At 41.8% G+C, this 26,967-nt stretch overlaps 1 protein-coding gene across 1 annotated transcript in view; it reads right to left on the bottom strand.

Annotated features, from left to right (window-relative positions):
• galnt1 (UDP-N-acetyl-alpha-D-galactosamine:polypeptide N-acetylgalactosaminyltransferase 1) overlaps positions 1 to 26,762 on the bottom strand; it is a 56,323-nt gene extending 29,561 nt beyond the window's left edge. Inside the window, exons 1-2 of the mRNA XM_084943046.1 lie at positions 26,322 to 26,762; positions 8,897 to 9,009 (exon numbers count right to left, since the gene is read on the bottom strand). The gene's annotated coding sequence lies outside the window, so the exon portion shown is untranslated. The remainder of the gene's footprint in view (positions 1 to 8,896; positions 9,010 to 26,321) is intronic.
• Positions 26,763 to 26,967: the final 205 nt, after the last annotated feature.

Genomic DNA, 26,967 nt, shown 5'->3' with positions numbered 1-26,967 from the left:
ATGAGGAATGCAGAGGTTGTCAATAATCCTAATCCATAATTTCCAATGTTTTTTTTTTTTTGTCCCATTTGGTTCTTTAGCCATCAGAATTGTTGTCTGAAGACCAACAAGGATACCCAATGGATTTATTTTGCCAAATGGATCATCGTGGCATTGCCGTATTGGTCCATTTGATCGACCTTTGTTTTTATTATTTATTTAATTTTATTTTCAGTTGTTACAGACGGGACAGACATGAGTGAGGGATAGGAAAGGGAGAAAGAAAGAGGAAGGAAAAGAAAAACAGAAGGGGAGAGGGACAGTGAGAAAGGGCACTTAAAAAGAGAAAGAGAAAAAAAAAATCTCCTGGATCACCTGTTGAGAGAAAAAGAATAGAAAACAAGCAAAAAAAACCAAAGCAACATACTAAACACAACACCATCGCATTAATCTAGCTAAGTGTAAACAGCAGTAAATACTAAATATTCAATGTTGTTGTGCAGCATGCAGGACAGACAGCGCACAATGTGCTTTGAAGTAGCAGCCAAGAAAGGTGTAATTTAAGTCTACGAACAGTGAACACCCGTGTGCACACCTGTGTGGATCAGCGCGCTTGTATTCAAATGGTTTCCACATGTAATGGTCTGCAAGAGGATGTAGAGAGCCATAGCCCCGTCCCCCAGGGCATGAAGCAGGCATGGAGGAGATCCAGGCCCCAGACATCCAGAGGCCCCAGAGTGCGAGAGCCCAAGGAGGACCACCGGAGGGGCATCCGTGCTACCCTCATGGGAAGGGCTGAGGATCCCCAGACGAGGGGTCACCCAGTAGCCACCGAGCAGAAGCTAGAGGGGGCTGCACCGGCGTGCCCGCCGGCTCTGCCGGCAGCCAGCTGTGCCAGAGTGAACCGAGCCACAGGCCCAGAGGCCGGAGGCCCGAGGGCCCCCCGCACCCCGGAGGAGGCCTGACCGAGCAACAGGCGCCAGGCCCCGCCAAGTAGCCACCGGGAGTAAGCTGGTACATACCTGAGCGCCCAGCCCCGGACACCAAGAACCACCAATGCACCGGCCCCTGAGGGCATCAGTCACCGGCAGGGAGTGTGGTGAGGGGAGATAGGCCTCGGAGGGCCTGGGAGTTCCCAGAGAGGTGGAGTCTAAGACCCGACCTGACATATAGACACAGACAAACAGGCACACACAGACACAAACATGCATTCCCACCCTCATGCACACATATACAAACACTCAGCACTCACCCAACGTAAGGATTGACATAAATAGACATGTACACACAATCACACTCCCCAAACATACTCTATACCCCGGGTCCAGGTACCCTCGCCCCCAGAGGGGGAAACAGAACCCAGACCCAAGAGATGTTACCCTTCCCCCCGGGGTGGAGGCAAGCAGACCGTCCCAGGCTCCGCAGCAGCAGGGAGGCCAATCGGACAGCCAACATCTCCTCCCAGCCCCCCCCGCCCCGATGGCTAGCAGAGAACGGGGGTGTGTGAAGACCCCATACCTCCCTCCCTCCTCCCGCTCATGTGTAGTGTTGCTGCGTGTTGTTCTAAAGTGCATTTAAAACAAGGGAGAGCATGGTGCTGCTGCCAGAGAGCAGCAGGTGTTAGCACGGCCCCTCCCGAGAACCCTCAATGTCTACATGGATTTAAAATTGAGAGGTGGGCACCAGCGCCAGAGGTAGGTTTGAGTACACAGACCGTCCACTGGACGCCGTTAACGTGCCCACCCTCAAGGCCCTATATATATGTGTGTGTTATGAGAGTGTGAGTAATGTGGATGTCTAAGTTGTGAGATAAAATTGAGGCACAGGTGGCCAGAAGGGGACAGAGGGGGGGGGATGTCTCCCCTGCACCCTGGTGACACACCCGCACCCCAAGGCCCTACCTGTGTGGGTGAGTGTGGCGGAGCGGGAAGAGGGAGGTAGCCGGGGATGGGGAGGAAAAGGAGGGAGGGGAGGATGCCCCTCCCTAGGGCCAGCTCCCCCGCTGACCCCAGTAGGCACCCCCGTCCTCTGGTACCCACCAAGGCAAGGGAGCCCAGGTCCATCCAGACCGGGGCCTACGGTAGCACTGCCAAGCCCCACAGGACCTGAGGCAGCCCACCCTACCCCACCGCAGAGGAAACTGTACCCACCCCAACATTCAATCATCTCCCAGACTACACAAGACAACAGACACCCAGGTTAAGTTTATTCTCCACCTCTCCTATGTCTCTCCCCCACCTGCAGAGTGGACTCCTGCAAGGATGGAACAACCTCCCCGCCAGTTGAAGAGCCCCCCAGTTAGGCCGATGCACAAGAGGCCCCCTGCGCCAGGGCTGAGCCCCCGTGCACCCACCCACCCACAACCTCGGTGACACACCGACGAGGACCGAAGCCCCGAAGGCCCAGCCAGAGCCCCAGCACGGAGGCGAAGCACCCCCGAACCCCAAACCCCCACGCCTGCCCCGGATCCACTCAGGGGCAGCCAGGTCACCAGGCCAGTAACCTACGTCCACCAGTACAGACCATCCTCCAGCCCCGCTGCACCATCAGTACATGAGGAATGCAGAGGTTGTCAATAATCCTAATCCATAATTTCTAATGAAAATCTTTTTTGTGTGTGTTTGGTATTTTATCAAGACTTCTTTTCTGCTTCTTTAAACACAGCATGGAAAGTCATTCACATAAAGGTCAAGATGAAACCTCTCAAGTAGGATGGAATGGCTGATATATATGATAGTATCTTTCAACAGTTTCAACAGTTTTATGTGGCAACCTATAAATAGTTCAGTCTTCACCGAGGGGCCAGACAGATTTCAATCAATATTTGTCAAAAAATAGCCCACATATAAGCCTGAGGACTCATATCATTATTCAAGCTTAATGTCAAAGGCCTGCATTCAAAATATAAAATTAGGTTCACAAGTTTAAGTATTATTAATGTTTTAAAGCACCAGAAATAAAAGCAATTGCTGTGAAGAATAACCCATTTCACTCTAATGTTTACTTTGTTTTTGGATGACAACTAGATTTTAGTTATTGATGCATGAACAGGTTCATGTTAATGTTCCTGCAGGTAAAGTGGGGCTGACTTGAACCATTTCACATACTGCTGGGTAGCGTGTGAATTCCCCTTTGGGCATCATAATGTTAGTTATTTCAAGCTAAACACAGACCTTGCTTTTCCTGTGCGAGGTGTCCCTCCCACACAGATGTGCGAGGGTAATTTGTTATGTTAAGTTATGCTGGTAATACCGATCCTGAGCAAACAGGGCTCATATCAGTAATAAAAGCAGAATAAAAATTGGAAGAGGCTAATGAAGGGGAAAAAATGAAAGAAGAAAAAAAAAAGCAGGGACAAAAACAGCACTTCAGCCTCCGGCAGCAGTATTGACAGTCAACTACAATGAATTTAAAATCATGAGCTTAGAAAAAAAGCCCAAATCTCAGGAAAACAAATAGAAATTCAAATTAGGAAATACCCAATGCAGTCAGTACCTGGCGTTAAAAAACACTGCTTTGGTAAACTATCATCTGGCAGTGAATGCACTGAAACAAAAAGCATTTTTGGCATTTAGGAGAAAATCAGAAACTTCAGCTATCTCCAAAGTTAAGTCAAACCTGTCTTGGATGGACCATCAGCTGTTAAGAGATCACTAGATGTCAGCTACCCATCAGAGTCCTGCATGCAAAAATCTGCAGGTCCATAATAAACATCCCAGGTAATACCCACTGATTAGCAACACTGAAAAAAGAACACCTGAAGTCACAATGCACAAGGACCAAAGGAGCCTTTTTTACAATTCTAAAGACATAAAAACCTTTAGCACTTCCTCCAAACTACATGGGGCATCAACATGAAAATCAAAGCAAATTAAATCTGGCATAATTTTTTGGACACAATCCTTGGTCACGGATCGACATAAGCTGCAGGCACAAATGATCTATTAACTGGGTTTTGTAAGTAGTACAGGGAGGAAGCCTCTGTCTACAGTTAACAGCTACTTGTAAACTTAACACACAAAGAAAGAAGTCATTTTTAATGCTGAGTTATATTGGTTTCGGTTGCATGTCTCATTTCCAACTCAACTGTTAACTTTAAACCATGAAACACAACAAAGACACACCTCCAATCATGGTACTCCCCGGCTTGTTATTGTGGTTGTAGCCTAGCTGTAGCCATGCCAAATGCCAACTCCCAACTGGCTATTTAATCATGTTGGGGTTCCTACTGGCATTGGGAATGCAAGCAGAAAACACTCTAAAGAAATGTAGTTCTCAGGGGACCACACCTGTGAGTCGTTAAACCTTGGGGAGCCCCCAGAAGTGTATTAGTCAGAACGTACCATTACTGAAATAAACCTCAACACTGTTCAACCTCAGACCAACATGGCCTTCCAATAACCAAAGAAAGTATTTTTGGATGCTCCCTTATTTCCCATGGGTTTGTCACAGTGGATGGATCTGCATGTTTGACTTGGCAAAGATTTCCTGGAGCAACCCTCCCATTTATCTGGGCTTGGGACCAGCACTAGGAGTGCATTAGCTTGTGACCCCCTGAAGCTGGGTTTGTATCTCCTCCAAAAACAAATCAAAGTAAACTAAATTATTAAAGTGATAAAAAAAAAATGTGTATCTAGAACAATAGGTAAATCAAATGCAATTGGTAATTGTCCCTAAAGCATGAATATAAATTGGTAGAGTAACATAAACTGTCTGAAATGCAAAACATAAACAGTTCCTGATGAAATACAGACTAAGCGGACACAGTCTAGCCACAGAGAACCAGTGACACAAGAAAGCTGGCCTATGAACCGAGGAAGAGGCACCGCAGAACAGTTCTTCTTAAAATATAACAAATAATATCAGAGCCAAATTTGGTTTGTGAATCTTCACATAGGCGGATGACAGTGAAAAACAGCTGATTCTGTTAGTTGAGGGACCTGCAGCATCTATCTAAACTATCTATTGGGGTTTGTGATACAGCCTCAAAAATCATATTACAATATTTAAAGAAATTTTACAATAATGATCATTCTGACAATATAGGACAAATAAAATGCTGATAAAACGTTTTCCATCCTTCTTTTCCAATGAGCTACTGTCATTGAAGACAAACTACCTTATTCAAAGTGTGAATCTTTCGCCACAAGGTGAAAGCAGAAGCAGCATTAGAGCGTAATAGTAGTGACACAGCATTATACATAGTGACACAGCATAAGTCAAATACTGGTGGTGGAGTTTTCCCTGTAATTCTAAGTGAAAGTATAACACAACCTGCACATCACCACCTGATAGTATCTCCTCCTCCTGTACGTTCATACCCTGGTTTTACATGGTGGTGTCTTTTTGCCCCAAGTGATATAACAAGTTAGTTTCCACGTTTATCAGGAACAGTTTTCTCGTATATTTTGCAAAGAATTTTTTTGCTGGAGTTTGTTGAAATAGCTTCCTTTTTACAAAATCAGAGGTTGACATCCAGCTCTCTATGTCAGACATGCCTGTTCTTGTCAAGTTGTTGTGCTCACTAAGGAACATAGATGCTTTTTATATCCCATAAAAATGTATTCCCCATATTATCGCAGAGGATTTATCCCTACTACTTACATAAAACATTGTTAAAAGTTCTAAAAATCAGTTTAAAATACAAAGACGAGTACAGAGAGAACTGCCCATGGCAGCGTAAAAGTCCCAGCTAAAATTGATTACCAATGCAAAACTTGGCTCACAAGCAAAGTGGAATTAAATACTTCAATCTCCAATCACTGGGGCCTTTTTGGCCAAAATCAATATGCATTACTGTCACGAGGGGTGTTCCCCTGATGGTTGGAAAGAGAGTGGAGCTTTTTTTGTACATGTATTAAAATAAATTGATCACAACACACCTAAGAACACATAAATGACTGCATCATCCTGGTGGTCCGTTTGATGTTAGTATGCTGTAAATGATCTTTTAACAACTATTAACTTTTTTGCACTTGCCTCGCAAAAATGCAAAGGTACACACAGTGGAGGCTTTGATCACACTGACTGGCACAAATAATACAACAGTTTACACAATTAAAACACCATCACAGGCTGTGTGTTAATTGGTGTTAACACGTACTCACACAGAAACTCCCTAATCACCCTGTAATACTTAAAGTCTGAACCATTAGGCCCAGTGGGTTTGTGTGTCTGGTCTCCCCTGTATGTTTGCGGCTCTTTTCTACTATTACAGCTGCTGCTATTCCTACTATAACTCATGCCAAGCAGGAGGGATTAACGAGTCTCTGACAGCACAGCTGGATTTCTCTGCCTACTAACCATTTTAACAATATGTTTTGATTTTTTTTTTTTTTTATCTAAAAATATGAAAAATTTTAATATTTCTAAGACTATGTTACAGTGCAACCTTGCAATTTTGTGGCTGCTTTCATCTGTAAAACGTCTTACAGTACCTTAGGCAAAAAAAAAAAAAAAAGAAAGAAAATGTCTTTAAAGTTTATATCTGAAGCTACTTGGAAGAGAACTGCATTGCTGTCTATTAAGCATGACTTCTTAATAGACTATACCATGTCAGCATGTCTATTTCCCCAGCACATAATATGTGATATATTTGTCATATTATTTGGACTTTTGTGGAGCTACTGGTCAATTTTCATACATACACAGTGTAAAAACCAATGTGCAGACATATGTTTAGCTGCCCCCCAGGTAACACACAATAACAAAAAATCAAAGGTTAACTAGGCTCTGATTCCTCACTGCATTAAAGTATCTGTTGTGTTACACCATTTCTAATCTGTATTATACAGCACACAGACATACAAGAGTAAACAACAACAACAAGGAATCAGGAAAAATACTTTGTATTATTGCATTGCATTGTTTGCATTATGTTGCATTGATGGTTGTTTTGCAACCCTCTTTTCATCGTTATGCCATTGTTACGATTTTTAGCATTATTGATAATCAGTGTTCTGACTTTCTCACTCTCATTTTAGAACCAAACACAGCAGCACTTTAAGTGTCGTTTAAAATTCCTTAAGAAAACTCTAATGCAATCTTCACATTAACTGAATTTCCTGGAACAGAAAAAGCTTGATAAAAGTTGATTTATAGTTGCTGTTACAGCAGCTGATAAGATCAAAGAAACATCCTAACAGAGTTATGTGCCAAAGGTAGTTTGGATTTTTCAAATACGGTAACAAATCAGATATAATAAAGCTTTTAGAGAAGGGCATTGCTGGATGTCAGCAACAGGGGGGAAAGGGGAACCACAGAAGCCAATAACACTAATGTAGTGTTGCAAATGAATCTTCTGCTAACATTAACTTCCCACACTGACACAATATGACACATTTTGCCTTTGGATTTTCAGATTTTACTCATCTCTGTATTTAGCACGTTACCCTTTTTCACACATAGCCACCAGACAGTAAATAGTCATAAAGAGAGCAACGTGCTGCAAAGACACGCATCACTATTTTGGGGACTTTCTTTTAGTTTTGACACATTTATATGCACAAAATTGATAACAGGAGCAATTTACAAACTAATTAGTGATTTCAATCCTTACTTATGTACCTATGACCCTTAATTTTTGTTTTTCAACAATTGTTTAACAACACTTTAATTAGAATACTTAAACTTGTGTATACAAATAGTGTGCTAGTATAATAATGTGTGACAATGGCATAAATTTGTTCAAGGGTTCAACACACAGAGCATAAACAATAGATCATAGCAAAGTCTGAAATATGAAGACAATACGAGACAGTTACATAACTGTTACAAGCTGTTTCTATGACGCATTAATGAGTTACTGATAGTAAAAAATGAGAGAAATAAGTGATATGAGATCGGATGAAGCAGTGCTCTCCTACATGCATTTTACAGTTGTAATAATACTCTAGCTATTATTCTTGTTATGTCTTCATTTCTCGTTCTTTCTTTTTACTCTTCTTTAACTTGACCTCATTTTTATTTTCTTGGTTTTTTTAATCACTGTTGTATATATAAAGACTTTGCCCTCACAATAAGCCTGTGGCACTTTAACTATTTTGTTTATTTATTTCAAACTATACTTTTTTTTTATCCTGCTATGGTAACAATGTAGCTTCCCTTGTGGGATCAATAAAGTATCTATCTGTGTAGATATGTATATTCTTCATTAAATATAGCTGCTGTAACTTGGGCTTTCTACATGATTGCACAGCTGAATGAGGCTAATAAATGGGGACCCCACCATGCAGCTTACAAAGAATTGCATGCACTGCTCCCGCTGCCCGCTTCACTCAGGCAACAACAAGGCAGACCCACCTCTCCAATGGAAAGCCTTTCACTTAGCTAACCTCTTTGACAAAGGCAGCAGAAATGCAACATGAGCACCAGAATTGAGTCAAAGTGAATGCAAATGTGCCTAATTTGCAATCAAAAGGGTCAGCACTCAAAATCAAAAGAGGCACTTTGCTGTTAATGGGGTGCTAAGGTTTATGTTTGACAATGTAACATGTAATTTCTCAAAAATAGTTTAAGCACACATTTTGATTTTGCCCGTAGGTGAATAAATTTAGTTTGTAGTATACATCAGAATCATATGGGGTGCAATGTTAAAAGGAGGTTATATTTAGACTGAATTTTATCCACTGAACTTCTCTTGTTAAAGAAATTGGATTTTTCAACCAGAAGATAGACTGGCTTATTAAAACAAAGAAAGGGTCACCATAGAGGAGCTGAGGTCAGTAAAAGAAAAAAAAAGAAAAAGTTGCATATGCATGAACCGGTAAATATGTTTAATATATCCAGTTCAATACACAGTACAATAAAAAAAAATCTCAGCCCTTTAGGTTTCAATATGAACAACCCTATCTACAAAAACGGTTGTGTTAACTGTTCTTTGTTGCATCACTTTGTGTAGCCATTCCTTAATTCGTACCTTTCAAAGTGAGTTAAGGGGTCTCTGGTCAGATGTGCAGGGTGCTCCACCAGTAGAGGGGGCGGAGCTTCAGAGATCCCACTTCCTCTTTTGCTCGTCACTCATACATGCTCCTTGAAGAGAAAAGAGAAATAAATTTAGAATAAATATTTATTGTGCTAAGGATGTTAAAAGACACCAAACATGCTGGCTAGAGGAAACTCTTATGCAATCTTGAAACTAGAATAAGGAAATGCTTTAAAACAGCTCTTCATTTATTTATTGTTTTCAAAATTCATGCATCGTACATAGGGAGAGTATTTTTTCAAATGCCTGGGAAAGGAGACATTTTCTGATCTATGAAAAAACCACAGGAAGCCAAAAACACACTTCTTTGCTTTGCATGTACAATAACGGTGCTATTCTTTCCTGCAAGATTACAAAGTTAGCGACACAATCTCACAAGGCAAGCTCCCACTCAGCAAATTATGCAAATGAGCCAAGATTCAGTCAAACGTGCCAGTGTAGTGGACTTTGGAAAGTTCTCAGTCAATTAAAAATTGGCATCCAAGGTCCGCATCTCTTTTTATTATGTCATAAACCAATCATCGTTCCTCTTTCCAGCAGAAATCTAAAGGTCAAACATGACCAAAGACGCCGCCAGCTTCGCAGCAGGATAAAAAAAGCAAGCAGGGAAACAGAGGGATGATGGGGATGATGGGGTGGAGGGAAGCAGGGATAGACAACTGACGAATTCTCAGAACTGCTCATTTCACTGGATTAATCTGCTATTTTTGAAAAGTCCACAGAGAGCAGAGATGAGAGCGAATATGACTCAGAGTGGGCCTGTGTGTATGCGGGTCTGCGTGTCCTTCAATCCGGCCCTTGGCCTACTTTAAAGCCAAGTCATCATTCTGGTCCACTGGGGCCTCATATTGCCAGCCAGTGTATATATGCGTATATTGAGGAATTGTATTACAAAAGCAGCCATACCATAAATCTCTTCCTGCCAGCCCACACACTTCTGCATTAGTGAGTGTGAGGAGGCTGTGCTGCAGTGCAGGTATGCCTCAGTATGAGAAGAGTCGTGGCCACCAAAGGTGTCTGCCTGTCTCCTTCTGGGTGAGTCATCAATCCTCATCTCTCTCTTACTTTATCTCTCATATACGTCGTAAGCCGTCTCTCTGTCTGCCCTTCTTTTCTCACTCTTTACATGATTTAAATGAACCTCCACGAAGTTTGAGTGGAATGTAATTCATCTGCAAATTGGAAGCAGGACAAGCAAGAGCTTCTAAAAATACTCATCAGATTCCCCTGACAATGACAAAATAAAACTACAGAACACCCACCACACACTCACACATGACCACACAACACTGCAGTGCAAATAGCAATGCTCTGTCTTTGTCTGTGCAAACCTCTTGCTCTTTTTAAAGTCAGAATGCTTTCTACCTGTCTCATTCTCTGCGAGTTTACAGGGAGTGCAGAATTATTAGGCAAATGAGTATTTTGTCCACTTCATCCTCTTCATGCATGTTGTCTTACTCCAAGCTGTATAGGCTCGAAAGCCTACTACCAATTAAGCATATTAGGTGATGTGCATCGCTGTAACGAGAAGGGGTGTGGTCTAATGACATCAACACCCTATATCAGGTGTGCATAATTATTAGGCAACGTCCTTTCCTTTGGCAAAATGGGTCAAAAGAAGGACTTGACGGGCTCAGAAAAGTCAAAAATAGTGAAATATCTTGCAGAGGGATGCAGCAGTCTCAAAATTGCAAAGCTTCTGAAGCGTGATCATCGAACAACCAAGCGTTTCATTCAAAATAGTCAACAGGGTCGCAAGAAGCGTGTGGAAAAACCAAGGCGCAAAATAACTGCCCATGAACTGACAAAAGTCAAGCGTGCAGCAGCCAAGATGCCACTTGCCACCAGTTTGGCCATATTTCAGAGCTGCAACATCACTGGAGTGCCCAAAAGCACAAGGTGTGCAATACTCAGAGACATGGCCAAGGTAAGAAAGGCTGAAAGACGACCACCACTGAACAAGACACACAAGCTGAAACGTCAAGACTGGGCCAAGAAATATCTCAAGACTGGTTTTTCTAAGGTTTTATGGACTGATGAAATGAGAGTGTGTCTTGATGGGCCAGATGGATGGGCCCGTGGCTGGATTGGTAAAGGGCAGAGAGCTCCAGTCCGACTCAGACGCCAGCAAGGTGGAGGTGGAGTACTGGTTTGGGCTGGTATCATCAAAGATGAGCTTGTGGGGCCTTTTCGGGTTGAGGATGGAGTCAAGCTCAACTCCCAGTCCTACTGCCAGTTTCTGGAAGACACCTTCTTCAAGCAGTGGTACAGGAAGAAGTCTGCATCCTTCAAGAAAAACATGATTTTCATGCAGGACAATGCTCCATCACACGCGTCCAAGTACTCCACAGCGTGGCTGGCAAGAAAGGGTATAAAAGAAGAAAAACTAATGACATGGCCTCCTTGTTCACCTGATCTGAACCCCATTGAGAACCTGTGGTTCATCATCAAATGTGAGATTTACAAGGAGGGAAAACAGTACACCTCTCTGAACAGTGTCTGGGAGGCTGTGGTTGCTGCTGCACGCAATGTTGATGGTGAACAGATCAAAACACTGACAGAATCCATGGATGGCAGGCTTTTGAGTGTCCTTGCAAAGAAAGGTGGCTATATTGGTCGCTGATTTGTTTTTGTTTTGTTTTTGAATGTCAGAAATGTATATTTGTGAATGTGGAGATGTTATATTGGTTTCACTGGTAAAAATAAATCATTGAAATGGGTATATATTTGTTTTTTGTTAAGTTGCCTAATAATTATGCACAGTAATAGTCACCTGCACACACAGATATCCCCCTAAAATAGCTAAAACTAAAAACAAACTAAAAACTACTTCCAAAAACATTCAGCTTTGATATTAATGAGTTTTTTGGGTTCATTGGGAACATGGTTGTTGTTCAATAATAAAATTATTCCTCAAAAATACAACTTGCCTAATAATTCTGCACTCCCTGTATGAGCGCTACATGTCTGGGTGGAAAAAAAGATGACAAAAACCACAAAACCCAAGACGGCAGACAGCAAGCACAGCAGTGATGATGAGAGAATGAATATTGTGAGAAAAGTGTCTGGCAGTAGTGCCCTTTGTTACGCTCGTGATAATAAACTAATGTGAAAATCTAAATGAGAGAAAGCCTCAGTGTTCGTGAAGTTTTGAATGACTGTTTTTTACAAATGTAATCTTGACTTTGTACCTTTACAATCACAAAATGATTTCGTAATAGATACTCCTGCTACCAAAGCATGCCCCATTTCAGAAATGAAGCACACACAAACACAAACACACTGTTCACAAGGCATAAAATATAGTGGCACATTGTTTTGGCTTACATATGGACAGAAGTATGAGGCAGAGAAAGTGAGCATGCATGGACCCGTCCAAACACTGGCAAACACACAGTTGTGGAAGTGAAATCTGACATTATGTAAGCCAACACAGGAACCCTAATCCGGAGAGCAGAAAGAGAAGTCTATGCCGTGAGTGTCCACTTTGTTGCATGCTAAGAGGTGTGATGTGTACTTATAGTAAGGAACTTTTTTATTTATGTTTGGGGATATAGCCATTTATTTTTTCTTGCTGCACCAAAATCATACCAGCTTTTACCTTCGGAAATGAGATAACTCCAAAACACAGCCTGCATATATTGTAGCACTGACACTACTATGCACATGAGCCAGATGTGACTGAGCCAGTTTTACTGCAGTGAGCTAATTTTAATCGCTGTAAGGCCTTACATAAAAATATGGAAAAATGTATCTGATTATGGCTGATGCATTGTAAAAAAAAAAAAAAAAAAAAAGCAGCAAAAAAAAATTTTCTGGCACAACTTCACCTGCTTCCAAGGTGCATGGAGAGGATGAAAGGAATCACATAGCAGGAACTCCAGCAACACTTGAGGGAAGATGAACAACTTCATCAGGGTCATGATGACCATGACCCTGATGAAATGCCTTCATCAGGGTCATGATGACCCTGATGAAGGCCACAAGCCGAAACGCGTTGGTCAATTATTAAAGTTGTTCATCTTCCCTCAAGTGTTGCTGGAGTTCCTGCTAAAAAAAAAAAAAAGAAAGAAAAAGAAAGAAAGAAAGAAAGAACAAATTGCACAATGTACATAAAAAATACATAAAAATTTAAAGTACAGTTGAAAGTTGGTGTTTTAGTACTAATATATGAAGGATGTCAATGAGTGAATTTGGCAAAAGAAATTCCTCTCCCAAAGGTAGGCTTTTGTGAAGGCAGATCTTCTACTACAGACACCACAATCAGTATCAGGAGGCAAAAGGTTTGTGCATTTCTAATTTTCTGCAGTCTTTGCCATTCCTTTGTTTTGTACACCTCCCTTCTTCTTTGTTCCAGCTGTGAACCAAACCAGAGAATGCAGGATAGGAGCCAAAAGGCTGTGTCTTCATCCCACCCTACTCTTGCCTCTATCTCAGTCCCTACAGAACACCCTCTGTTATTAATTCAGTGTAACAGTCTCTTCTCCCACTTAGGCCTCTTTCCATTCAGCTTGACCCGACGTAATTCCTCTCGTAAATCCAAAATACCAGTGACTCAGGCGGACTAACAAATGCAGAGGTGAGGAGGTGCTCATGTGCGGACTAATGAAGAGATTTCTGCACGCAAGCATAAAAGGTTCTCTCTCTGTAAGCAAGATATTTTGCAGAAAGAGAATATCATAAGGTCCAACATGACACCTTGCAAGATAAAGTGTGACAGTTGCAGCCAAACAAGGTTGAGGAGCTCTGGAACAACCTTTGTTCTGGACAATTTAGAGTGCAGTGTGGGTACAGCTAAAACTAACAGACAGTCAAATCAGTCTTTCACAATCCCCCAAAGCTCAGTGTGAGCACAATGTGATCAACCAGCCATGTCTAAGCATTAGACCTAACTGTTCCCCTCTCTCCAAAGACTGCCACAGAAAGTCACAGAGTAGAGGGGAGACACTCATAGACAGGAAGAATGGCCTCTTCTTTTAGACTATGTGATAGCTTAGTAAGAGCATGAAGAATGTGTGTGTGTGTGTGTGTGTGTGCGCGCGCGTGCGTGCGTGCGTGCGTGCGATATGCGACTCTGTTTGTAGCATATGCTGTAACAATGGGAGCTTAAAGATGGCATCTTTGGTCTTAGCAACAACAAACAGTGCTGTGCCAATCCTGAACAAACTACAACTTCCGTCCAAACCCTTTCAGCATTCCCTTTGACCTCTTGCTCTGTCAATCACCTCATGGTTCAAGTGGTGTGGGAAAGGAAGGCTTTACAGGGCCTGAAGCACACCATACACACACAAAAACCAAATCAATGCTAAATAGGGACTAGAGGAAAGGCAACAAAAGATGACAACAACATTATCACAAGTGATTGCAGCCGTAGCTCACCATTTCTGACATCTTTCCAGGGGAAGCCCAGGAGGGAAAAACAGGAATGCCAAGAATAGCGTGAGGAGAAAATAGGTAAGAAGCAGCTGGCCCAACATCCCTGAACATGTCATACTTATCCTGGATGACACAGCTCACCATTTTGCCTCTTTTGCTTACCTTACTAATGACGTGCATTGGGACCTACATGTCTATTCCTTCCACACATACAGCTTGCACTTGCAGAGGAAGGCGGGTGTAGGAAGAGGAAGAAAGAGGAACCAAAGGACAGACAGAAAAGGACAGAGCGTGTAACAGAAAGACAGAGATCTGCTTCCTGTTTACTGACGGCAGAGATTGCAGGAAACAAAGCACCAGGCCACAAGACTGTTAACAGTAGTGACAATACACACAGCACAGATACACACTACCTTCCCTCTTCTGTGTCCTGAGTGATTAGACAGGCCAGATTTATCATCAACTTCCCCATCCATCTCTGTGTATCTTGGTAACATCTGGATGCTTGTGATTTGTTCTTGGTTTATATCTCCCTTCTGCCCTTGTTCTAGCCAGCCGCCGTGCTAACAGGATCAAGCTTAAGCGCATGCACACCCCCAGCTGTGTGCACAAATGCTCCCGGCAACATTCACCAATCTAAGACAGACTTCCTAGCAATTCCACGTGGCACTGCAATGCACTGCTTTTGTGGTTTAGTCAAAGTGTGGATTTAATGCAGTTTCCTATCACATGAGCTGGCTTTTAGCCACACTCACTGCAACTACATTGTAATTTCTGGAAAAATATATTTGGAAATACTTGAAAAGAAAAATGAGAAGTATTTATAATTACATTATGAAATTTAGAACACATTTCTATCTTATGATTCAGTCACACTAGAGTAAAAATAGGATGGCAAACTCCTTATGACTAGTGACTCAGTGGTTGCCTTTTTTTTCTGTTGGAGTGCAAGCAATGCAAGCATACAGGTAACCTAGTAAGAGACAACCTGTCTGAAACCAATTGCAGCCCCACTCACTGATCACAATCATTGAAAGACAGACTGGCGATGGGTTGCCAATATTTGGTGTCTACTTCAAAAATGCAAACATACTGCCAACACATCACAATAAGAGTGAGGCAGTCTGTCTAGATAAGTGCAGTTTGTGAGACACATTTCTTTGAAACAGACTCGACTCAACTAGTTGCCAACTTGTTGTGTTGTGGTTCTGTTCCTATATAAAAGCAAGACTGGTAAGCGCTCATTTCATTTTGGTTTGGGCAGAATGTACGAAATTAATGTGAATTTCCAATTGAAATGCAATTTTTGCCAATTTATCAGTTACAACTGCTGTATTATCACAAAGAGATTGCAGATAACTGCCAACTTAGTTCCATTCAATATCAAACTGACAGCAAACTGACTCCGTCTTGTTGCCACGTTAGTTTAACACTGTCACACAAGTTGCTTTGAAGACAGCAACTGACTGCTAGTGGTTGCAGACCTGGTTCCTGTCTTCAAAGCAACCATTTCGAAGCAACCTAGGCAACAAGATCAAAAGTGGACTGCACACGGTCAAAATAATTTTGGTTTCCAACCACCATATGACTAGCATTAAGAGAGTTGCCTCTCATTTATCCACTCTCTCGCTCTCTCTCTCTCTTTCTGAAAATAAGCTCTGCCTGACAATACAGTGCAGCCCCGTAGAAAATAATTCAACAGCAGGGATGTTGGACTGGTGATGTTGTTGACTGATTGCTTACTCTGTGTTTATAACAACTGTACTGGATGAAAAATATTTTTTGGAAATGTTAGCAGCAGACTTCCAATTTGACTGTATTTTTGCAGCTGTGTTTTTGGCATTGAGAACAACTGAACTGCACTCACAAATGTTCTTATCTTTTAGCAGTTGGCTTCACTTACTCTTAGCATAAGGAAGTGCAAATCAGCACAAAAAACAGCAGAAAACTAAACAGTTCTGGAGGCATAAAAAAGATCCCTTCTCTACAATACATACATATAAACAGCACAGGTGCCATGGAAAAGCATGTTTGGTCCATAGAAGTAAGGCTGTTATGAATACAATCGGATCCAGAATAGCGAATACTGAAATCCGAACATTCATGTTTTTATAACCACTTTCTGACAGAAATTAGAAAACACATAAACTAAAGAGTCTGAGGTTAAGATGCATGAAAGAAATCATCTCAGAAAGGAAGTTAACAAAGACATTTTGTCCCTTCTAATGTCCTCCCCTGACAGTGCACAGCCTCTGTGTAGGTGTTGCTGCTCTCTGCTTTCGGTCACTAGGTGAACAGAGAAGATGAAGCGAGAACCAGAGGGCAAGACATCTGCTCACAGAATAGCAGTGTCCACAGATTTATCACTACGTGCTTTTTTTTGGGGGGGGGGGGGGGTTGAAAGGATGTGAAAAAGTCACTAAAATGATAACAATGTTGTGTTGTAAAGATGTGGGTTGCAGTATCTATGGCCTCAGGCTGCAGCAAAAAGCAAACCTTTTACTAAATAAAATGAAAATGTCACTAAAGCAACTTTTTAACAAGAAAATAAAGACATTTTCTATTAATCGTTCTCTATGATTGGCGCATAACCTGCCTGTCTGTTTGCATGATTTGTTCTCATAATCCTCAAACAAATTTAACACCACTGGGCCAACTCAAGTTGTTTGATCTATGACACACTACTGCCTATTGGCATCTGCAAAATGCACAATCCATCACAGGGTAAATATATCTGAATACACACATACAGCTCTGCAGATGCGCACACACATAAACACACATCCTAACAAAGCTAGCAGTATCAATACTTCATTTAACCAACTCTGTCATGAGGTCAATAGCCCCTCCACCCACACACAAACACACACACACTCACTCCTAACACCCCTCGTCACACTACATAACCTCCAATAAGTTTCACTGTGGGTTCTAAATGTTCAGCAATAACTTTGGCTTAATTACTTCAGGTGAAATCCACTATGAGCGGCAGGCATGACTAATCTGGTCATCCTCTTTCATATCTAACCTTATTAAGAAGTCATGTAAATTTTCATCTCTATTTATATCTCAGTATGCCTCTGTAGACTCTATTCTTGTAAAATCTACCACACAGAAATTTAGGTGCCCATAAGTAACACTTTTAATCATGTAAATATACAGAAAACGGCTTGAACAACTAAAAATACCATGGTATTTTTGCTTGAGACTATGTTAAAAAGAAAACTCAAATCAGATCTCAAGTGCAGCTTGGTTCTTCTTTTACTTTGTACTGTTGTGAAATATATTTCAGGCTAGCCCATGCGCAGCAAGTGCAGAGGCAGCATCCCTGCTGCTGTCTCTCTCTGACCCGTGGAGCTGCAGCCACAGTGACCCACATCCAAGCCTGTGGCAGATTATACTGCATCACATGCAACACACACATTCCCAAGATACATGAACACAGTGCATCTGACATTCGTGGCTTGTAGAAATGCAATTTCTGATAGCTTAGCAGACACACACACACAGAAAAAAAAAGGACAATGGACGAGTAGTTCTGCAGTCCATCAGCCTAGACTAACTGTTGATATGACTATCAGTGTGCCTGGTCTACAACAAGCTCACTCAGAGACCTAGCACAAAAAAACCACACAGACCCACACACATGCACACACTAGATAAGAGGCAGAGATGGACAGTTGTGTGTATGTGTGTGCAGAGGGGAGAGCTGTGCCTTCGTGAGGGTGAGCCCCGGGCAGATAGCTCACTCTGTCACACGGCTAAGACAGAGCACAGAGCTTCCACAGCAGTGTCAGTCCTTTCTGCCCTCCTCTGCTTCTCTCTCTTACCAATAACTTACAGACAAATTTCCATATAGGATACAAATGTTGCCTTCAGTTATATTTGCATCAATTAATTATTTATACAACCTTGAGAATGGCACTGCGGTCACACCTTTGAGAGTGTAGTGTCCTTCTGTAGAAACATGTGGAAACTAAGCCAAGAACAAGCACAATTTACTCCCAGTGGAGTTGAAAACATTTAAATTAAGAATATGAAGAGCAGTATCAGACTGCCTTTGTTTATTTATCTTTCCTTTTTACTACCTGTGCTGCCCTTGAATAATTTGGCCGAGACAAACATCAGCCTACAGGCAAACACAATGAAAATTAGCAGCTAAATGTTCAAAAAGCAAAAGCATTTGAGCATTTTGTATTGCCACCAAACAGCTTGCCTGAGGTCTCATATAACCATATTTATATGTCACGAAGCAAACATTATATCCCCCACCCATTATTACACAAGATATACAAGCACGCAGAGAAAACCCCAGGGTTTTAAAAAGATTCCTCAGCAATTAACTATATAACACTCAAACAGCAAGCATATTTGGCAGCAAATTTCAATTCGTTTGTAATCTACATTTCTGATGGAAATTAAAGTATGAACTAATACTGTTATTAGTCAACTAATACTAATACTGGCAGTATTAGTTGACAGTAATATTAATTACAGTCAACTAATAGTGCCAGTGACTACAGTATTCCAACTGTAGTCACTGGCAATCCATCTGTTATCTCTATACATTTTGTTTGACTTTTGTTTGAATTGTAACCTCTTTACCCACATCCAGTGTGAGATAACTGTTATTTGTTTCATTGGTTGCTGTTGTCAGGTAATAAGAGTGACTAAAAGCTTTTAATCACTATCATTTAAGGAGGGTGACTTTTTCCACAACAAGATCTTTCGTTTAACTGTTCAAAGCGCTGCAAACAAAGACACATTAAGAGCTGTCATCCGAGTACAAACAGGCCCTGCTTTAGCCAGTACTGCAGACCATGAGGCACTACAGAGACTACATAAAAATGGAGTTACTCTGTACAGTGGACTGTAGCTGCCAGCTGCTCCAGGACAGTGAGGCTGGATTAAATGCTGAAAACAAATATCCCCACAGAGGTCAATTATACACAACTTAGCTAGGCTACCGTGCACACACAAAATACTCTTAGACTGCTCAAGAGTATTTAAAACGCTTATTCTGTGAGGCCTATTTTGTTCTTGAGATTCACTGGACTGACTCTAATGTAGTACCCTGATTAGAAGTGGACGATACGACTGAAGCCTTTTCTCGGATGTAAGTAAGACATGAAATATGATATCTTGAGTAGCAGTCATGCGCACGCACTCATCTGCCGGGCTCTTGGAAGCAGTCAGAATGATTTTCTCAGTCAATTTTCATTTTGAGCTCATCAGCTGTGGGTTTCATGACTGTAAGACAGATTTTCTCCCTGGTTAATTTCAGCAAGTATAAAAATGTTTAGAGATTCTCTGAGCTAGTTTTTGGATGACAGAACTTTCAACCATTTCAGTGAGAAAATGCACGAGTTCAGTGGATCCAGTGTTAACACCTTTGACTTAAGCAGGGATTATAGTAGTTTTTTTATAGTCCACTTAACACAAGCGTCCATGCAGATGTCCAAGTGCCTGGCTGTTTTTTGATCATGCTGAGAATTTACATTACAGTGCACCACCTACACATGCTCACCAAGTGGTGGACTTGAGGTGTATAACATAGACTGTATGTGTGCTTGGCTAAGCAGATGCTTCCTGACAAAATCCACCCAGCACTAGAAGCACTGGGTGGGTTGTGTCGTGCTGTCATAATACTGTCGCAAATGAGTATCTAATCTGATAGAAGAAGGAGCTACTTAAATAAGTCCTCCTTTATTCACAAGAGGCCAGATAGCCCCAAAGGGAGTTACAGCTTTCAGGTTTGCACTGGTATTTCTCTCAAATTAGACTTTGCACATGTGCAAAACTATTTCTCCAACTGGTTCTCCCTTGCTCTGGACTTTTCACTAGGACTCCAGCAAATTAAACTTACTTTCCAACTGCTGAGAGAATTTGCATGAAAGGACTTAAAAGCTAGCACTGTTTGTCTAACTTGTGTACTGTGAAAGAAGAACTGGTGTTTATAATTTGTAAAGTTCCTACAGGAAAAACGTGCATACTTATCAGATTCACGCTATAAACAGAAAAAAAAAACCCTGTTGCTAGCTTCCTTAAGTTCCTGACAGCTTTAGAAGATCATGTTACATCAGTGTGTCCCACTTTTTTAAACCAAATTTACAGAAATCTTTTTCTAACTTTAACGGCATAATCAGTCAAAACAAGCAGGGAAAACTGTCTAGAAAATTCCCTTAGCAGAAAAGTCTAACAAAACAAACAACTCTGAAAGACGAATACAGAAGCCAAAACACACGCAAAACAAACAGAGTGTAAAATATTAAAAGGGACACAAACTGGTTCCAAGCCAGACAGAGAAGAGACGTGTCTGTCTAATTATGGACCACACTACTGTTTCTCCATGAGTCAGCAGTAATTGAACATACACCACTTCTTCCTATGGCGAGCAAGGAGGGGGAGGGAGGGGGGGCAAGGAGCACGACTGTCACCATGGAAACTACCTCTGTCGAGTAGTATCTCAGAGTGAAACAGATGCTTTGAGCGAGATACGGACACACACGAACAGGACACTTTTACAAAGAGGGGAATTGTCAGAGCAAAGCTGATAACAGCATATACTGTTACTCAATGTGACTATGCTGAGCTGCTGCATGCTGTATTAGTTCATTCTACTGAGACTTTCAAGGTGACTTTTAAAGCTATGTACTTTGTCCGTGCAGCAAACAGTAGCAGGCTACCGGCACTTGTCATTAGGCGTTTAAGTTGCCACAATTTCTTAAAACCAATAAACGCTCACATCCCAAAAACCGACTTGTTTCGGCCTCAGTATTCCAGCTTCCTCTTTTCGCCACTTAAGAGGAACACAACATAGACATATTATCATCTTTTAAGTTGATGTGTATGGCAAACTTAAAATCAAGCAGTCGTGCATGCAATGGACATGAAACTGCATTAGTAACCATGCGAAAGGTGAATTTCTGGCTACCTGATAAATTAATTATAACATTCAGGGGGTTTTTTGTTCTCCACCAAGTCATGAGGGAAATCTTTGGCTTTTTAGCTGTACAATGGTCCACATGTTGACCAGCCTTTTTCCAGTTTGCCATTTTGTGTTACATTTCTGTAATAATAGCAATAATAAAAAACTTTTTCAAACATTTCAAACTGTACAGATTATTATTTGAACAAATAGAAGCTTCAAATATATTTGAAGCTTATTTGAATATTTAAGAAAATGAAATCAGTAAATGTTAAGAATGCTTATCTGAAAAATAAATACACTTATGAATAAATAAAAGTAATTGTCAGTTAAGTTGTTTTTTTATTGACTAATTAATTAACTGGCTAAACGCTACTGCTCAGCAACAGCAACAAAAAAAAAGAGTTGTGAACTATAGACCAGACTCAATGAACTGTAACAAACCATGCAGAGAGAAAAACTGCAGAGTTGGCAGGTCATATTTTGTGAGTTCACCACACCCATTAACACATTTACACAGCACACTGTCACATTGTGCATAAATACATGGTTCAAAAGCTTCTACACAGAGACGCTATGTTGGATGGATGTTTGTAGCATCTTGTGGGGAACACAAAACAGAAAAAAAGCACTTTGCAACACTTTAAGCATCACTGAGTTTACTGTAGTACTAGCTTTTGTATTTGTATTTGATAAAAGTCACGGGTGACTCCCGACAAACCGTGACAAACAAAGTCTTCATCTATGCAAATATTTGGGTTTTTTTGGTGCTACCTTGTGAAGACTTACATACGCAACTGAAATGAAAACAGAAATAGACCATTAATTCCTTGTCAAAGGAGAGCCAGAGCAGAAAACAAGAGACTCCAGCTAGGAGTTGAAATAAACCTCTGCTGAATGCTGGGCTAAATCCTATTTCCTTATCATTAAGCCAGCAGAAACACTGTGTCCATCCAGCTGAGACACTCTGGCTGTGACAGGCTCTGAATCATCTGTAGAGGTCCTATATGCAGTTTAAACATACTGCGCCACATATAGGCGTGCTGCTCTTTTTGCCTTCACAGTTACAGTTTTTTTTCCACCAAAGCATATTTATGAGAAGTCAAAGTGCAGCAAACGAGGAAGGAACATGTTAGGTAAATGGCTGATCCAGCAAAGATCGCTGAGTGTGAAGGGTGTGATTTTCACACCAACATGTAATTCTCAGAAACAATCCTTAAATATGTGGATGCACACTTTTTGTGTAGGCCTTCAGTCGGTTCAATGCTGAATAGGAGCAGAGAGCTGGCAAGACTCCCCGGTGGCACTGGCTGACCCACTTCTATGCAACTCTATCCCTAAAGTGACCCACTGTAGAGCCAGAGGACACACACATATAGCCAAGCACCAGCACACACATTCACACACACAAGCGCACAAAACTAAACTTGTCTGCCTAAACTCTAGAGGACTGAGAAACAGGGAAAAAAATCTGCTAAATGCTGCCAATATCCCCTCTCTCTCCTTCTCGTTACACTCTGTTTTCAGCTTCTCTTACTTGTCTGAAGATCAGCCATTTAGGTCTCTGCTATCTGATCTAGCTAAACTAGCTACAGGGCCACACTTAATATTGGCTGCCTTTTTTGAGCAGAACAGATGTTTAGATCCACCCCCTCAATCAAGTTGACGTGTCGGCTTTTGCTAATTCTCTCTGATATTGGGATAGATATAATACAGGCTAAATAATCTTGTAGCATGCTCAAACTGGCTTTAATTCAACCACCATCGTCTATTTTTCAAAAATACTTTTTAGATTTTTGGCAGCACAAAAACAAAACCCATACTTGTTTCACCACAAAAAACAAACATATATTATACATAATAGCTCCAAGTTGGTGATGTTATTCCAATTTATGGCAACTCTACTCTGCTCTGTGACAAGAAAATGAGCTTTCAGCTGCACTGCCAATGCCAGAACCAACTGCTGCAGAGGGTAGAGATAATTCTGTCTGATGTGAGTGTGATCAGACAACATTATTAACAACAAAACCCATCTTAGTGGAGTAGCTGGTTGGTAAGCAGGCAGTAATCAGCTCATGCACTGACAGCTGATGTTTGTGCAGTCCTTTTCATGTGAGAGCGAGATTCCATTAAAGAAAGCAAAAGTGACATTTGACAAGCTACAACAGATACCACAAAATCTGTCGCCGCCAGTGGCTTTTGTCTATGACAATATGCATCCATATGATTAAAGTGTCCCAGTTATTTCTTGTTCTTGCAAATAAACGGTTACCATCATTATGCATATTTAAATGACTTATTGTTTTAGCAGAAAATGACAAAACACTGAAAAATGCTCATTACGGCATCCTTGAGGTGATGTCTCGTCTTTGTCTAAGCAGCACAGCAAATCTTAGAAGTTAATTAAAATAAATAAATACAAAGACGACACAGATTTGGCTGCCAGTTGTGCACACTAGAGAAGCTGCTATCAGAATTTTGCAATGACGGGCAAAAAGACTGCCAACTTTACTTGTGAGAAGCAATAACAAAATGATTAACTGGGCAATTTCTTCAGTTCTAGTTACACTTTATTAAATACTTCGCACCTACTTCGCAGGCCTATGTTAGGTGGTAAGCAAGATGAACAACGCACAAAGAGTGGAAGTGCCATAAATTTTGCTCACTGATATTTAAAGCACTCACACGCTCAGCAGCCACTGCCAGGTCATGGTGGCTGTGCATGTGAGTAATACCAATGTAACAAAGCAGGGTGACCCAGGTTTTGGGGGGGAACAGGCAGGCTGGTATGAGTCCTCTCGCATGTATCTCTTTATGTGCATGTGTGCGATCCGGTCTTAGTCTGGAAGTAGGAACAATGGCATTCCTGTGCTCTGAGCTCCAGGTGGCTGTGGAAACCCAATCCCAAACCAAGCCTCACTGGCACACAGATCGCCAGGGTCCCCGAATGCTGCTGCTTCCCTCCGGAGACACAGATCAGAATAGAGCTATTGTTCCAGAGCAGCTCGGAGTAATAAATGCGCCACAGCCACGCTTGATGACAAACACTAGCAAACACGCAAACAGGACGGCAGTGATTTTTGCCTTCACTTTCCAGATTATTTACTCAGCAGCAAAGCCAATGAAAACGTGAGGTACTAATTTCTCACTGTGATTAAAAATAGGGAAAAGGTTAAGACACTTTGGTTGTAACTGTCCCTTATAATTTAGATGTTTTGTAAAAACATGCTTTTGCAATGACTATATCCACCTGCAGCAAAAACATACACAACTCATTACTTAGTCATACTCACTATATGACTTAAAACCACAGTGACGTACCTTCCCCACACACTTTTCCCCTCCTCAATTAATCTCATTCACTAAAAAACTAATTTTGTTATATTCCCAATGCTGTACGTCCCACAGATTGGCCAAAATGTTCCCAGTTTGAAAGACTCTCAAGTCAGCCATGACAAACATGGTTACACAAGCACACACACACGATGCAAATCTGCTACAGCCTGAACACACAGTCAACGCAACACAGGGCAGGAAACACATCATGCAGACTCCACGGCCTTGAAATGAGGAACATGATTCATTTCCTTTCAGAGCTGGATAGTCATGCCTTATAACACAAGCCTGAGTTTAGATATCCAGCTCTGAGGCAAAGATCCTCAGCATGGCACAAAACCCCAGTTATGATTCCACAACTTCAACTTCCCATATAGATTTCAAGGAAGCCAAGCACTATGTGGTCAGGTTATTTCTTCTTCTATTTGGTAGTCAGCGCTACCACACAGATAATCCTGTTAAAAATGATCAAAGCCTTGAGCTCGCCTGCACCATGGGACCGATGCTACAGGTAGTGAACAAGGTACAGCACAGCTTCCCTTAAGCAACACAGCATATTCTCCTGCTGCACTCTTACAGGCAATGCCACACACGCGTGCACACACACACACACACACGCGTGTGCACACATACACACACACAGAGGATAAATAATACATGCTTCCTCTTTTCTCTCCCTTTAAGGAACATGACAGATTAATTTAATTGGTTCCCTGTCAATCCTACAGCTTCATCAGCTCTGCTGTGCAGAGCTGCCGAGTCTTGCAGGATTGATAGTGGATCCATTTTCTTATCTCTGAGATAATTACAGCATTGTTAATGCCCGTACATTCTCTCTTCTTTCACTCATACATACACGTACACATCAGGCTCCACATGCTTTAAGTAACCCTTTACAAAGTCTTTTTTAGTGACTGCGTTACATTCAAAGTGACTAACCTCTTCAAATTTGCACTGGCTAGTTTTCTCCTCTTTTCCCAGCTAAAGTCATCTGACCTCTATTAGGCGCACAACAACAGACCAATCAGAGGTTAAATTCCGGGTTTACACATCATCTTTTTCGGGTTGTGATGCAACAATGAAGCATTAAAATATTCAGAAAGGAGGAAAAGAGCAAAGGGAAGAGCAGATACACATTCCACTGTAACCATTATGCTCTACTTTAAACAGACGCTTTCTTTTCATCTCACTGGGTGAGATCACAGAGCAGTCAGGAAAACTTGATAACTAGCACTCATTTGAATTGACCGTTAGTAGGGAGGAAACAAGTCGCTGCAGTCAAATGCGGCAAGTGTGCGATAGCACTGACCCCGGCAGTGGCCCATTCGCGCTACAAATCAACAGTCAGGGTTGAACGCTAACGCGGGATGGATAGAAAAAAAGTATTTATGAGCACCGTTATCAGGGAAGCAGCTTTCCCTTCACTTGCGTGTTTCGGTGCGATTGTGGAGCAGCATCTACCAGTTAATTCACCTGAAAGCAAAGTGGCAATCTGTGCCTTAAGCGGAGAGTCGCATCGCACATCCCTGTTGCTCGGCTGCTTCTGTCAACAAGCCCCGCTTTGCCATAACGGCGGCTGCTTGCCTGCTACCAGATAACCGTAGGGGGGTCACTGGGCAGAAGCAACCCTCCAAAAATGACTATGTGGCTAAGAGAGGAAACAACAATCACTGCAATTGGTGTTTAGGTTTTTTTTAAAAACAAGTATTTTCACCTTACCTAGAGTGACTGGTCACCTCAATCAGCCGTGGCGCAAAGAGTCCGCAGGCAGAAAACTGACACCGACTCGGTACAAAGTATCACCGCTAAGTTAGCGGGCTAGCTAGCTTAGCGGGCTAACGATGGAAGGAAAAGGGGGGTGAGTATGGCTCTCTCTGTGTCGTCGAGAGAAGGCAGTTACCTAAAAAAACAAGCAAGGGATGAGGTGTTTCTCACGCAGCTACAGGAGCACCTTCCGGTGTCAAAAGGCGTGAACGGAGGAGACATCCATTTGAAAAGAGCGTGCGGTAGGACTGTCGGTGTCAGGCGGCTGTAGCGCTATGCGGTGTGAGCTCTCTCTCCCGGAGCGGACGTACAACCTCTGCCTGGGTCTGTGCGAGAGAGAGAGAGAGGGAAAGAGAGAGAGAGGAGCAGGGCTGCTGATGTGCGGAGCAAACACAGACAGCATCACTGCTCATCCCTCCTTCGACTATCACAACCCGGAAGAAATACTGTAACTGATCCCTGTTTTTATTTTTACACAGTCCAGAAAAAGAGAAAATTTCAGTTCATTGATCACCACTATTTATTTACGCATATTTTCATTGATTGAAACCTACTTGTTAGTGTGAATGATGCATTTGGAGCTCGTGTGACGTGAGTGATG

This window comes from Perissodus microlepis, chromosome 11 (assembly GCF_051167445.1).
Source record: "Perissodus microlepis isolate ML-2025 ecotype Zambia chromosome 11, ASM5116744v1, whole genome shotgun sequence".
In the NCBI taxonomy this organism is placed as follows: Eukaryota; Metazoa; Chordata; class Actinopteri; order Cichliformes; family Cichlidae; genus Perissodus; species Perissodus microlepis.
This window is presented reverse-complemented; position numbering and strand designations above follow the sequence as displayed.